This window comes from Arachis ipaensis, chromosome B6 (genome assembly GCF_059453495.1).
Source record: "Arachis ipaensis isolate K30076 ecotype BB chromosome B6, ASM5945349v1, whole genome shotgun sequence".
In the NCBI taxonomy this organism is placed as follows: domain Eukaryota; kingdom Viridiplantae; phylum Streptophyta; class Magnoliopsida; order Fabales; family Fabaceae; genus Arachis; species Arachis ipaensis.
In genome coordinates this window covers 62,222,292-62,234,884 of record NC_142441.1, presented here as the reverse complement: position 1 = coordinate 62,234,884, position 12,593 = coordinate 62,222,292, and the positions used below count along the sequence as shown (strand labels likewise).

The 12,593-nt window shown below is 37.7% G+C and overlaps 2 non-coding genes across 2 annotated transcripts; both read left to right on the top strand.

The window, feature by feature from the left end:
* Positions 1-537: 537 nt before the first annotated feature.
* LOC148555814 (small nucleolar RNA R71) lies at positions 538-645 on the top strand. The gene has a single exon (XR_015887813.1). It is a non-coding gene; the product is annotated as a small nucleolar RNA R71 (small nucleolar RNA).
* A 7,468-nt stretch (positions 646-8,113) lies between these two features.
* LOC148555813 (small nucleolar RNA R71) lies at positions 8,114-8,221 on the top strand. The gene has a single exon (XR_015886648.1). It is a non-coding gene; the product is annotated as a small nucleolar RNA R71 (small nucleolar RNA).
* The last annotated feature ends 4,372 nt before the right edge of the window (positions 8,222-12,593 follow it).

Genomic DNA, 12,593 nt, shown 5'->3' with positions numbered 1-12,593 from the left:
CTGTTGCTGAGTGGATGATGGAAAAGGTTTATTATTGTTAAACCTGTTTCTTCCACCATTATTAAAGCCTTGTTGAGGCTTTTGATCCTTCCATGAGAAATTTGGATGATTTCTCCATGATGAGTTATAGGTGTTTCCATAAGGTTCACCTAAGTAATTTACCTCTGCTATTGCAGGGTTTTCAGGATCATAAGCTTCTTCTTCAGAAGATGCCTCTTGAGTACTGTTGGATGCAGCTTGCATTCCATGCAGACTCTGAGAGATCATATTGACTTGCTGAGTCAATAATTTATTCTGAGCCAATATGGCATTCAGAGTATCAACTTCAAGAACTCTCTTCTTCATAGGCGTCCCATTACTCACAGGATTTCTTTCAGAAGTGTACATGAACTGGTTATTAGCAACCATGTCAATGAGTTCTTGAGCTTCTGCAGGCGTTTTCTTTAGGTGAATGGATCCACCTGCAGAAGTGTCCAGTGACATCTTTGATAGCTCAGATAAACCATCATAGAATATATCCAGGATGGTCCATTCTGAAAGCATGTCAGAGGGACACTTTTTGGTCAACTATTTGTATCTTTCCCAGGCTTCATAGAGGGATTCACCTTCTTTCTGTCTGAAGGTTTGAACATCAGCTCTAAGCTTGCTTAGCTTTTGAGGAGGAAAGTACTTGGCTAAGAAAGCCATGACCAGCTTATCCCAAGAGTTCAGGCTGTCTTTGGGTTGAGAATCCAACCATAATCTAGCTTTGTCTCTTACAGCAAAAGGGAAAAGCATGAGCCTGTAGACTTCAGGATCTACTCCATTAGTCTTAACAGTATCACATATCTGCAAGAATTCAGTTAAGAACTGAAAAGGATCTTCAGATGGAAGTCCATGAAACTTGCAGTTCTGCTGCATCAGAGAAACTAATTGAGGTTTCAGCTCAAAGTTGTTTGCTCTAATGGCAGGAATGGAGATGCTTCTTCCATGTAAATTGGAATTAGGTGCAGTAAAGTCACCAAGCATCTTCCTTACATTATTATTATTTTCGGCTGCCATCTCCTCTGCCTGTTCGAAAATTTTTGAAAGGTTATCTCTGGATTGTTGTATTTTAGCTTCTCTTAGTTTCCTTTTTAGAGTCCTTTCAGGTTCTGGATCTGCTTCCACAAGAATGTTCTTATCCTTGCTCCTGCTCATATGACAAAAAGAGGGCACAGAAAAATAATAATAATAGAAATCCTTTATACCACAGTATAGGGATTTCTTTGTGAGTGAAAGAAAAGAGGGGGACAAAGAGTGTGATGTAAAGAAAGAAACACAACTGTGAGGATGGCAGAGATGTGAGATGAGATGTTAGGATATGAATGAATAAATAGAATGAGATGGGAGAGGGAGAATTTTCGAAAATATTTTAGAAAAAGAGTTAGTGATTTTCGAAAATGGTTTTTGAAAAAATGTTACTAATTTTCGAAATTTTTTTTTTTGAAATTAAAAATAAAAATAAGAATAATTAGTTAATTAAAAAGAAATTTTTGAAAAAGAGGGAAGATATTTTCGAAAATTAGAGAGAGAGAGTTAGTTAGGTATTTTTTAAAAAGTTAAGAAACAAACAAAAAGTTAGTTAGTTAGTTGAAACAAATTTTGAAAAGATAAGAAGTTAGGAAGTTAGAAAAGATATTTTGAAAAGATATTTGAAAAAGATAAGATGAGAAGATATTTTTTGAAAAGATATGATAGAATTTAGTTTTTGAAAAAGATTTGATTTTTAAAATCTCAATTAATGACTTCATTCATAAGAAATCACAAGATATGATTCTAGAACTTAAAGTTTGAATCTTTCTTAACAAGCAAGTAACAAACTTCAAATTTTTTGAATCAAAACATTAATTGATTATGTTATTTTCGAAAATTTGGTCTAAAAATAAGAAAAAGATTTTTGAAAAATATTTTTGGAATTTTCGAAAATAACTTAGAATTTTGAAAAAAATTTGATTTTTGAAAAAGATTTTGAAAAAGATAAGATTTTCAAACTGAAAATTTGATTTGACTCATGAGAAACAATTTGATTTTAAAAATTTTTGAAAAAGTCAATCCAAATTTTCGAATTTGATGAGAGAAAAAGGGAAGGATATTTTTTTTATTTTTGAATTTTTATGATGCAAGAGAAAAACACTAAAAAGATGCAATGCATGAAATTTTTAGATCAAAACAATGAATGCATGCAAGAATGCTATGAATGTCAAGATGAACACCAAGAACACTTTGAATGTCATGATGAACATCAAGAACATATTTTTGAAAAGTTTTTAATGCAAAGAAAACATGCAAGACACCAAACTTAGAATTCTTTAATGCTTAGACACTAAGAATTCAAGAATGCATATGATAAACATGAAAAGACACAAAATAAAAAATCATCAAGATCAAACAAGAAGACTTACCAAGAACAACTTGAAGATCATGAAGAACACTATGAATGCATGAAATTTTCGAAAAATGCAGGATGCACATGCAATTGACACCAACCTTATAACATGACTCAAGACTCAAACAAGAAACACAAAAAATATTTTTTGATTTTTATGATTTTCTAATTTTTTTTTGGTATTTTTCGAAAATTAATTGAAAAAGGAAAATAAGGATTCCAAAATTTTTAAAATGACTTCCAGGAATCTTGCATTCTTAGTCTAAAGCTTCAGTCTAGGAATTAGACATGGCTCACTAGCCAGCCAAGCCTTCAATGAAAGCTCCAGTCCAAAACACTAGACATGGCCAATGCCCAGCCAAGCTTTTGCATGTAATTCAGATATGACATGCCTGACATACTCATTCCCAAAGGAATAGACATGGCTTTACAGCCAGCCAGGCTTCAACATGCTTCATGAAACACTAGAATTCATTCTTAAAAATTTTGAATAAAAATTTTTGAAAACATTTTTATTTTTATTTTTTGAAAATAAAGGAAAATTTTTTTTTTCGAAAACAAAGGAGAAAATTTTAGAAATATTTTTGAAAAATTTTTGAAAATAAAATAAAAAGAAAATTACCTAATCTGAACAACAAGATGAACCGTCAGTTGTCCAAACTCAAACAATCCCCGGCAACGGCGCCAAAAACTTGGTGCACGAAATTGTGATGTCCAGGCTCAAACTATTCCTGGCACGTGAGCAACTTGGTACGCGTAATCGTGATTACACATTAATAATTTGTCACAACTTCGATACAACTAACCAGCAAGTGCACTGGGTCGTCCAAGTAATACCTTACGTGAGTAAGGGTCGAATCCCACGGAGATTGTTGGTATGAAGCAAGCTATGGTCACCTTGCAAATCTCAGTCAGGTGGATATAAAATAGTCATGGAGTTTTCGAATAATAAATAATAGAATAGAGATAGAGATACTTATGTAAATCTTTGGTAGGAATTTCAGATAAGCGAATGGAGATGCTTTTCGTTCCTCTGAACCTCTGCTTTCCTGCTATCTTCATCCAATCAGTCTCACTCCTTTCCATGGCTGGCTTTATGTGATACATCACCAGTGTCAATGGCTACTTTCGGTCATCTCTCAGGAAAATGATCCAATGCCCTGTCACGGCACGGCTAATCGTCTGGAGGCATCACCCTTGCCAATGGCTTCATCTTATCCTCTCAGTGAATAATATGCTCACGCACCCTGTCACGGCACGGCTATTCATCTGTCGGTTCTCGATCATGCTGGAATAGGATTTACTATCCTTTTACGTCTGTCACTAACGCCCTGCAATCGCGAGTTTGGAGCTCGTCACAGTCATTCATTCATCGAATCCTACTCGGAATACCACAGACAAGGTTTAGACCTTCCGGATTCTCTTGAATTCCGCCATCATTCTAGCTTACGCCACAAAGATTTCGGTTAGGAGATCTAAGAGATATTCATTCTAGCTTATTTCATGTAGAACATAAGTGTTTGTCAGGCACGCGTTCATAAGGGAGAAGGATGATGAGCGTCACACATAATCATCACCTTCATCACGTTCTTGCGTGCGAATGGATATCTTAGAAGCGAAATAAGATGAATTGAATGGAAAACAGTAGTACTTTGCATTAATCATTGAGGAACAGCAGAGCTCCACACCTTAATCTATGGAGTGTAGAAACTCTACCGTTGAAAATACATAAGTGAAAGGTCCAGGCATGGTCGAGAGGCCAGCCCCCATGGTCTAAGAACTATGCATTCCCAGATGTTCCTAAGATCCTAAGGTGATCAAAAGATGCCTAATACAATAGTAAAAGGTCCTATTTATAATAAACTAGCTACTAGGGTTTACATGAGTAAGTAATTGATGTATAAATCCACTTCCTGGGCCCACTTGGTGTGTGTTTGGGCTGAGCCTGAGTGTTGCACGTGTAGAGGTCCTTCTTGGAGTTGAACGCCAGCTTTTGTGCCAGTTTGGGCGTTCAACTCTGGTTTTGGCTCCTTTTCTGGCGCTGGACGCCAGATTTGGGTAGAAAGCTAGCGTTGAACGCCAGTTTACATTGTCTATTCTTGGCCAAAGTATGGACTATTATATATTTCTGGAAAGCCCTGAATGTCTACTTTCTAACGCAATTGGAATCGCGCCATTTCGAGGTCTGTAGCTCCTGAAAATCCACTTTGAGTGCAGGGAGGTCAGAATCCAACAACATCAGCAGTCCTTCTTCAACCTCTGAATCAGATTTTTGCTCAAGTCCCTCAATTTCAGCCAGAAAATACCTGAAATCACAGAAAAACACACAAACTCATAGTAAAGTCCAGAAATGTGAATTTAACATAAAAACTAATGAAAACATCCCTAAAAGTAACTAGATCCTAATAAAAACATACTAAAAACAATGTCAAAAAGCGTATAAATTATCCGCTCATCAGAGAGGTACAAAGAGATGCTAAAAAAAGCCCCTCTGAAATGTTTTCAGAATGGGTGTAGTTAGACATATTCTACTACGGGCTTACTGGTGCGCAGAAATTGTGATGCCAAAAACATGATGCCAATACCATGGTTCACAACTTCGCACAACTAACCAGCAAGTGCATTGGGTCGTCCAAGTAATACCTTACGTGAGTAAGGGTCAAATCCCACGGAGATTGTCGGTATGAAGCAAGCTATGGTCACCTTGTAAATCTCAGTCAGGCGGATATAAAATAGTAATGGGGTTTTCGAAAATAATTAATGAAATAGGGATAGAAATACTTATGTAAATCATTGGTGAGAATTTCAGATAAGCGAATATAGATGCTTTCGTTCCTCTCAACCTCTGCTTTCCTGTAATCTTCATCCAATCAGTCTTACTCCTTTCCATGGCTGGCTTTATGTAATGCATCACCATTGTCAACGGCTACTTTCGGTCTTGTCTCGGGAAAATGATCCAAATGCCCTGTCACGGCACGACTAATCGTCTGGAGGCATCACCCTTGTCAATGGTTACATCCTATCCTCTCAGTGAACATGGTCAACGCACCCTATCACGGCACGGCTATTCATCTTTCGGTTTCCGATCATACTGGAATAGGATTTACTATCCTTTTGCGTCTGTCACTACGCCCAGCAATCGCGAGTTTGAAGCTCGTCACAGTCATTCAGTCATTGAATCCTACTCGGAATACCACAGACAAGGTTTAGACTTTCCGGATTCTCTTGAATGCCGCCATCATTCTAGCTTACACCACGAAGATTCTGATTAAGAGATCTAAGAGATACTCATTCAGTCAAAGGTAGAACGGAAGTGGTTGTCAGGCACGCGTTCATAGGGAATGATGATGATTGTCATGTTCATCACATTCAGGTTGAAGAGCGAATGAATATCTTAGAATCGAAATAAGATGAATTGAATAGAAAACAGTAGTACTTTGCATTAATCTTTGAGGAACAGCAGAGCTCCACACCTTAATCTATGGAGTGTAGAAACTCTACCGTTAAAAATACATAAGTAAAAGGTCCAGGCATGGCCGAATGGCCAGCCCCTCTGATCTAAGAACCAGGCGTCCAAAGATGATCCAAAGATTCAAAGATGTCTAATACAATAGTAAAATGTCCTATTTATAATAAACTAGTCACTAGGGTTTACAGAAATAAGTAATTGATGCATAAATCCACTTCCGGGGTCCACTTGGTGTGTGCTTGGGCTGAGCTTAAGTGTTGCACATGTAGAGGTCCTTCTTGGAGTTGAACGCCAGTATTTGTGCCAGTTTGGGCGTTCAATTCTGGTTTTGGATCCTTTTCTGGCGCTGGACGCCAGAATTGGGCAGAGAGCTGGCGTTGAACGCCAGTTTGCGTCGTCTATTCTTGGCCAAAGTATAGACTATTATATATTTCTGGAAATCCCTGGATGTCTACTTTCCAATGCAATTGGAAGCGCACCATTTTGAGTTCTGTAGCTCCAGAAAATCCACTTTGAGTGCAGGGAGGTCAGAATCCCACAGCATCAGCAGTCCTTCTTCAACCTCTGAATCTGATTTTTGCTCAAGTCCCTCAATTTCAGCCAGAAAATACCTGAAATCACAGAAAAACACACAAACTCATAGTAAAGTCCAGAAATGTGAATTTAACATGAAAACTAATGAAAACATCCCTAAAAGTAACCAGATTCTACTAAAAATATACTAAAAACAATGTCAAAAAGCGTATAAATTATCCGCTCATCACAACACCAAACTTAAATTGTTGCTTGTCCCCAAGCAACTCAAAATCAAATAGGATAAAAAGAAGAGAATATACTATAAATTCCAAACTATCAATGAAACAGAGCTTCAATCATATGAGCGAGACTTATAGCTTTTTGCCTCTTGAATAGTTTTGGCATCTCACTTTATCCATTGAGGTTCAGAATGATTGGCATCTATAGGAACTCAGAGTTCAGATAGTGTTATTGATTCTCCTAGTTCAGTATGATGATTCTTGAACACAGCTATTTTATGAGTCTTGGCCGTGGCCCTAAGCACTTTGTTTTCCAGTATTACCACCGGATACATAAATGCCACAGACACATAATTGGGTGAACCTTTTCAGATTGTGACTCAGCTTTGCTAAAGTTCCCAATTAGAGGTGTCCAGGGTTCTTAAGCACACTCTTTTTTTGCTTTGGACCTTGACTTTAACTGCCCAGTCTCAAGTTTTCACTTGACACCTTCACGCCACAAGCACATGGTTGGGGATAGCTTGGTTTAGCCGCTTAGGCCAGGATTTTATTCCATTAGGCCCTCCTATCCACTGATGCTCAAAGCCTTGGGATCCTTTTTATTACCCTTGCCTTTTGGTTTTAAGGGCTATTGGCTTTTTGCTCTTGCCTCTTGGTTTTAAGAGCCTTTGGCTTTTTCTGCTTGCTTTTTCTTTTTCTTTCTATTTTTTTTTTCGCCTATTTTTTTTTTTTTTGCAAGCTTTGTTCTTTGCTGCTTTTTCTTGCTTCAAGAATCATTTTTATGATTTTTCAGATTATCAAATAACATGTTTTCTAGTCATCATTCTTTCAAGAGCCAACATATTTAACATTCTTAAACAACAACTTCAAAAGACATATGCACTGTTCAAGCATACATTCAGAAAACAAGACGCATTGTCACCAGATCAATATAATTAAGCTAAGTTCAAGGATAAATTCAAAACTCATGTACTTCTTATTGTTAAACCTGTTTCTTCCACCATTATTAAAGCCTTGTTGAGGCTTTTGATCCTTCCATGAGAAATTTGGATGATTTCTCCATGATGAATTATAGGTGTTACCATAAGGTTCACCTAAGTAATTCACCTCTGCTATTGCAGGGTTCTCAGGATCATAAGCTTCTTCTTCAGAAGATGCCTCTTGAGTACTGCTGGATGCAGCTTGCATTCCATTCAGAATCTGAGAAATCATATTGACTTGCTGAGTCAATATTTTGTTCTGAGCCAATATGGCATTCAGAGTATCAATTTCAAGAACTCCCTTCTTCATAGGCGTCCCATTATTCACAGGATTCCTTTCAGAAGTGTACATGAACTGGTTATTAGCAACCATGTCAATGAGTTCTTGAGCTTCTGCAGGCATTTTCTTTAGGTGAATGTATCCACCTGCAGAAGTATCCAATGACATCTTTGATAACTCAGATAAACCATTATAGAATATATCTAGGATGGTCCATTCTGAAAGCATGTCAGAAGGACACTTTTTGGTCAACTGTTTGTATCTTTCCCATGCTTCATAGAGGGATTCACCTTCTTTCTGTCTGAAGGTTTGAATATCCACTCTAAGCTTGCTTAGCTTTTGAGGAGGAAAGAACTTGGCTAAAGGAAAAAGCATGAGCCTGTAGACTTCAGGATCTACTCCATTAGTCTTAACAGTATCACATATCTGCAAGAATTCAGTTAAGAACTGAAAAGGATCTTCAGATGGAAGTCCATGAAACTTGCAGTTCTGCTGCATCAGAGAAACTAATTGAGGTTTCAGCTCAAAGTTGTTTGCTCCAATGGCGGAATGGAGATGCTTCTTCCATGTAAATTGGAATTAGGTGCAGTAAAGCCACCAAGCATTCTCCTTGCATTGTTGTTGGGTTCGGCTGCTGATGACAAGTCATCTTAGCCTAGTTTCACTAGCATTTTTCTTTTGTTTTCAATTGAATTATGCACTTTATTGAGCCATAAGCAAGCCAATTGGGTAGATTTTCATGCTTCCTTTGATTTAATCAACCATAGATGAATTAATGCAATTTCATGAGGATTTATGCTATAATTGTCACATATTATGAAAGAATGAATATCTCATGATTTTGAGCATAGCTTTGATGTGTTTGGTTTATTAATGATAGGTGAAGAAAGCTTGGAGAAAGGTTGAAGCAAGAAGGAATGGCTAGGAGGAAGAGAGGACAAAAAAGTTTGAGCAAAAGTTTGCCTCAAACTTTAGCTCAAACTTTTGGAATAAGTGAAAACGAACCAGAGAGCAAAAAGCTTGACCAAAAGTTTGCCTCAAACTTTTGTGCAAACTTTTGGGCAAAAAGCTTGAGCAAAAGTTTGCCTCAAACTTTTTGGCAAACTTTTGGCATCACAAATCAACACCCTGGAGAGCAAAAGTTTGCGCCAACGTTTGCCTCAAACTTTTTGGCAAACGTTGGCGCCATGAACAACACACCCTGGAGACCAAAAGCTTGCGCCAACGTTTGCCTCAAAATTTTTGGCAAACGTTGGCGCCATGAGTGTGCAAGGGGGAGCCAATGTTTGAGCAAAAGTTTGACCCCAAACTTTGGCTCAAACGTTGGTAGCAGCAAGGATGGGGTGGCTGATATGAAAAGTTTGAGTAAAAGTTTGCCTCAAACTTTTACTCAAACTTTTACTCAAGCTTACATGATTCCAAACCTGGTTCACTTCGGTTCTTCTCCAAACTCCAAGAGCAATCAACCAAGGCCTCTATCAACCCAATTCCATCAAGAGCAAAGGCCCAATTGAAGGCTTGAAGACCATTTGAAGAAAGTGTATAAATAGCATAGAATTTAAGTTTTTGAGAGAGCTTTTCCTTTTAGTTTTCATAGAGAGTTTTCGGAGAGCTTTTGGTGTGGAGTGAATTTTAATTTCTAAGTCTCGGGGAAGGAGAATTGAATTCCCTTCCTCTTAGTTTTCTTGCTTTCAATTTCAATTACAACTGTCTTGGATCTTGGGTTGGAGAATTGAAGGAATTCTGTTTCAATCTCATCCTGAGACCTCTCTGTTTCTTTACTGCACAATTGAATTTAAATTTCTGTTAATTGCTTCTTCATCTACTTTCTCTGCAATTTACATTTCCTTTACAATTGTTCTTGTTGGATCTAGGAAGGTATTGAGATCTAGACTTGGTTATCTAGTCTCTTGGGTCCTGAGATCTGAATTATCATTTTACATTCTCTGTTTACTGCTTTCAAGCTCATTTACATTTTTGTTTCAAGATCTGATTCAATCCAATTCATCTTCCACTCTTATGTTTGTTGAATTTTACTTTGTCTTGTTTAATTTCTACAAATCCAATTCCCAATTCCCTTTACAATTCAAGCCATTTGCATTTCTTGCACTTTAAGATTCTGCAATTTACATTTCTTGCGTTCTAAGTTTCTGCCATTTAATTTCTTGTTCTTTAAGATTCAGCACTTTAAATTTCAGTTCTCTTTAATTTCATGCAATTTACCCATTCCCTTTACTTTCTATGCAATTTAAATTCTGCAAATCACAAATCTCTCAACCAAATCTTGATTCGCTTGACTAAATCAACCACTAAACTAAAATTGCTCAATCCTTCAATCCCTGTGGGATCGACCTCACTCCCGTGAGTTATTATTACTTGATGCGACCCGGTGCACTTGCCGGTGAGTTTTGTGTCGGATCGTTTTCCCCACATCAAGTTTTTGGCGCCGTTGCCGGGGATTGATTAGATTGACAATGATTAAGTGAGGTGGCAGTTTAGATCAAGCACTTTTTCTTTAATTTGTGACTAACCCACTAACTGTTTGAAGTTTTGTCTCAACTGACTACACTCAATTTTCAAGAATATCACTGTGTGTTCCGTTGTTGATTTATATGTCACAGGAAAGAAGAGCGGCCAGAGGGAAGGATATCATTGAAGAAGGAGTTTCTGAGAAAGAAGAACACCACAACATGAAGCCGCAACTCATTACACTAATCGAGAACAATTGTTCCTATGGTTGAAATCCATTGGAGGATCCTAAACAGCACCTATCCATTTTTCTGAGGACCTGTGGTGTTGTCAACCTCGATAGTGTAAATCATGATGCCTATAAGCTCTTGCTGTTTCCTTTCTCACTGAAGGATGAAGCGGCACAATGGCTTGAAACTTTTCCCCAATGAAGTATCACTAGTTGGGATGATTTGGTTGCCAAGTTTCTAGCCAAATTCTCCTCATCCCAACAAAACATCAAGACGAAAGAGGGAATACATCCATTCATACAAGGAGAGGAAGAACCATTGTTCAAAGCATGGGAAAGATACAAGAAAGCAAGTGACAAAGTGGGTTTCCAAGCGTTCTATGAAGGACTAACCCCAGAAACAAGAAGAGCGGTGGGTTACTTCTCAGATGACCTACTCAAAGCAACAGCAACTGGCCAAGGAACTGCAGAGTTCAATGACAAGAGAGCCAATAACCAACACTCATTTGAGACACCACAGAATGCAACTTTAGAAAAGGAAGTAATAAATCTTGAAGGAATAAAGGCAGTCATGAATCAAAATAAACAGCTACACCAGCAAACTCAGCAACAATTGGAGTCAATAGCTAGACAGATTGATTTTCTACATCCTACTACAGTGAATGCACAAGTTCCACCATGGAAACCACATTCCTATCTGAGAATGAGGGAATCTCAACATCAGGAACAAAGGGACTTCAACTACAACAACTCCAATTTCCCAAACCTGCAAAAACACCACCATACCAACAACAATCACTACATACCACCACACTACCCACCCTTCCAACCCCCAACACCCCACAACCAACCAATCTCACAAGACTCTCAGAGGATCACCAATCTGGAGATCTTAGTAGAGAGAATGATGACACATCAAGAGATGATAAGCAAACACCAGGAGGCCTCACTCGGGGGAATTGAGAGGCAAATGGAACAATTAGCTAAGAATCTCACAGAAATGAGTGAGAAGAGGGCTAAAGGAAAAGAATCACTCATCTAGGATGAGCATCACAAAGCAAAGCCTCACTTAGGAGGACAAGGGGACAAGGAGAAGGAAGCTCAGAATCTGAACTGAGCAAGCACAGAGGATGTCAAGCTAGTGACAATAAAAGAGCGCTTGTTGGGAGGCAACCCAACCGGAGGTAACCATCTTTTCATATCTATTTTAATAAAAAGGATAATTAGTTTTATCTATATTGCTAGAAGCTAAGCTTGGTGTTACACACCAAAACAATATAAAGGAGAATGAAGGATTCTAAGTTTGGTGTTTCATCAAAATCCCATTATAAAACACATTCTCACTTTCTGCATAATGTTGGCTTCAAGCATGTTGGATGAACTAGTTAACTATTTTGCTGTTTCCTAGTTTTCAGTTTCATGGCTTTTGAAAAAGAAAAAAAAAAGAGAAAAAAAATTATCACACATGGTTAATTTGATGCATGAAAACCATTAGCAAGGTACTAAGTTTGGTGTTCCCACACCAAAGTAAGTTCAAAGGCCTACAAATAAATCATGCAGACTAACCATTGTCTCTAAGTGCTTGGGGAACAAGCAACTTTCAATATCACTGCAGGGTACCATACAAACTTTTGGAAAGATTTAGCATCATCTATCAAAAGGAAGAGAGAGGAATGTAAAGATCGGCAATGATGATGAGGAAGAAGAAAGCAAGCGAACTCCAAAAGGTTGTATTGTTCAATGATTATTTTGTATCAGATGCTGCTAAACTGAAAGTTACATAATACCCCTGCCTGCCTGCATAGCAAAGTTTTTCTGTAATTCAATAAGCAAGATGCTTGATCATTTACAACACTATACTCTCCAAAACTTGTTTGCACTCAATATTTCAAAAAAAATGCATCACATGAAAGTTCTTTGAAAAGAAGGATTGAGGAATCAAGCAATTTTGAGGCAAGCAAAAGATTTGGAGAAGTGGTGGTTCTAGTTGTATGATTATGTATT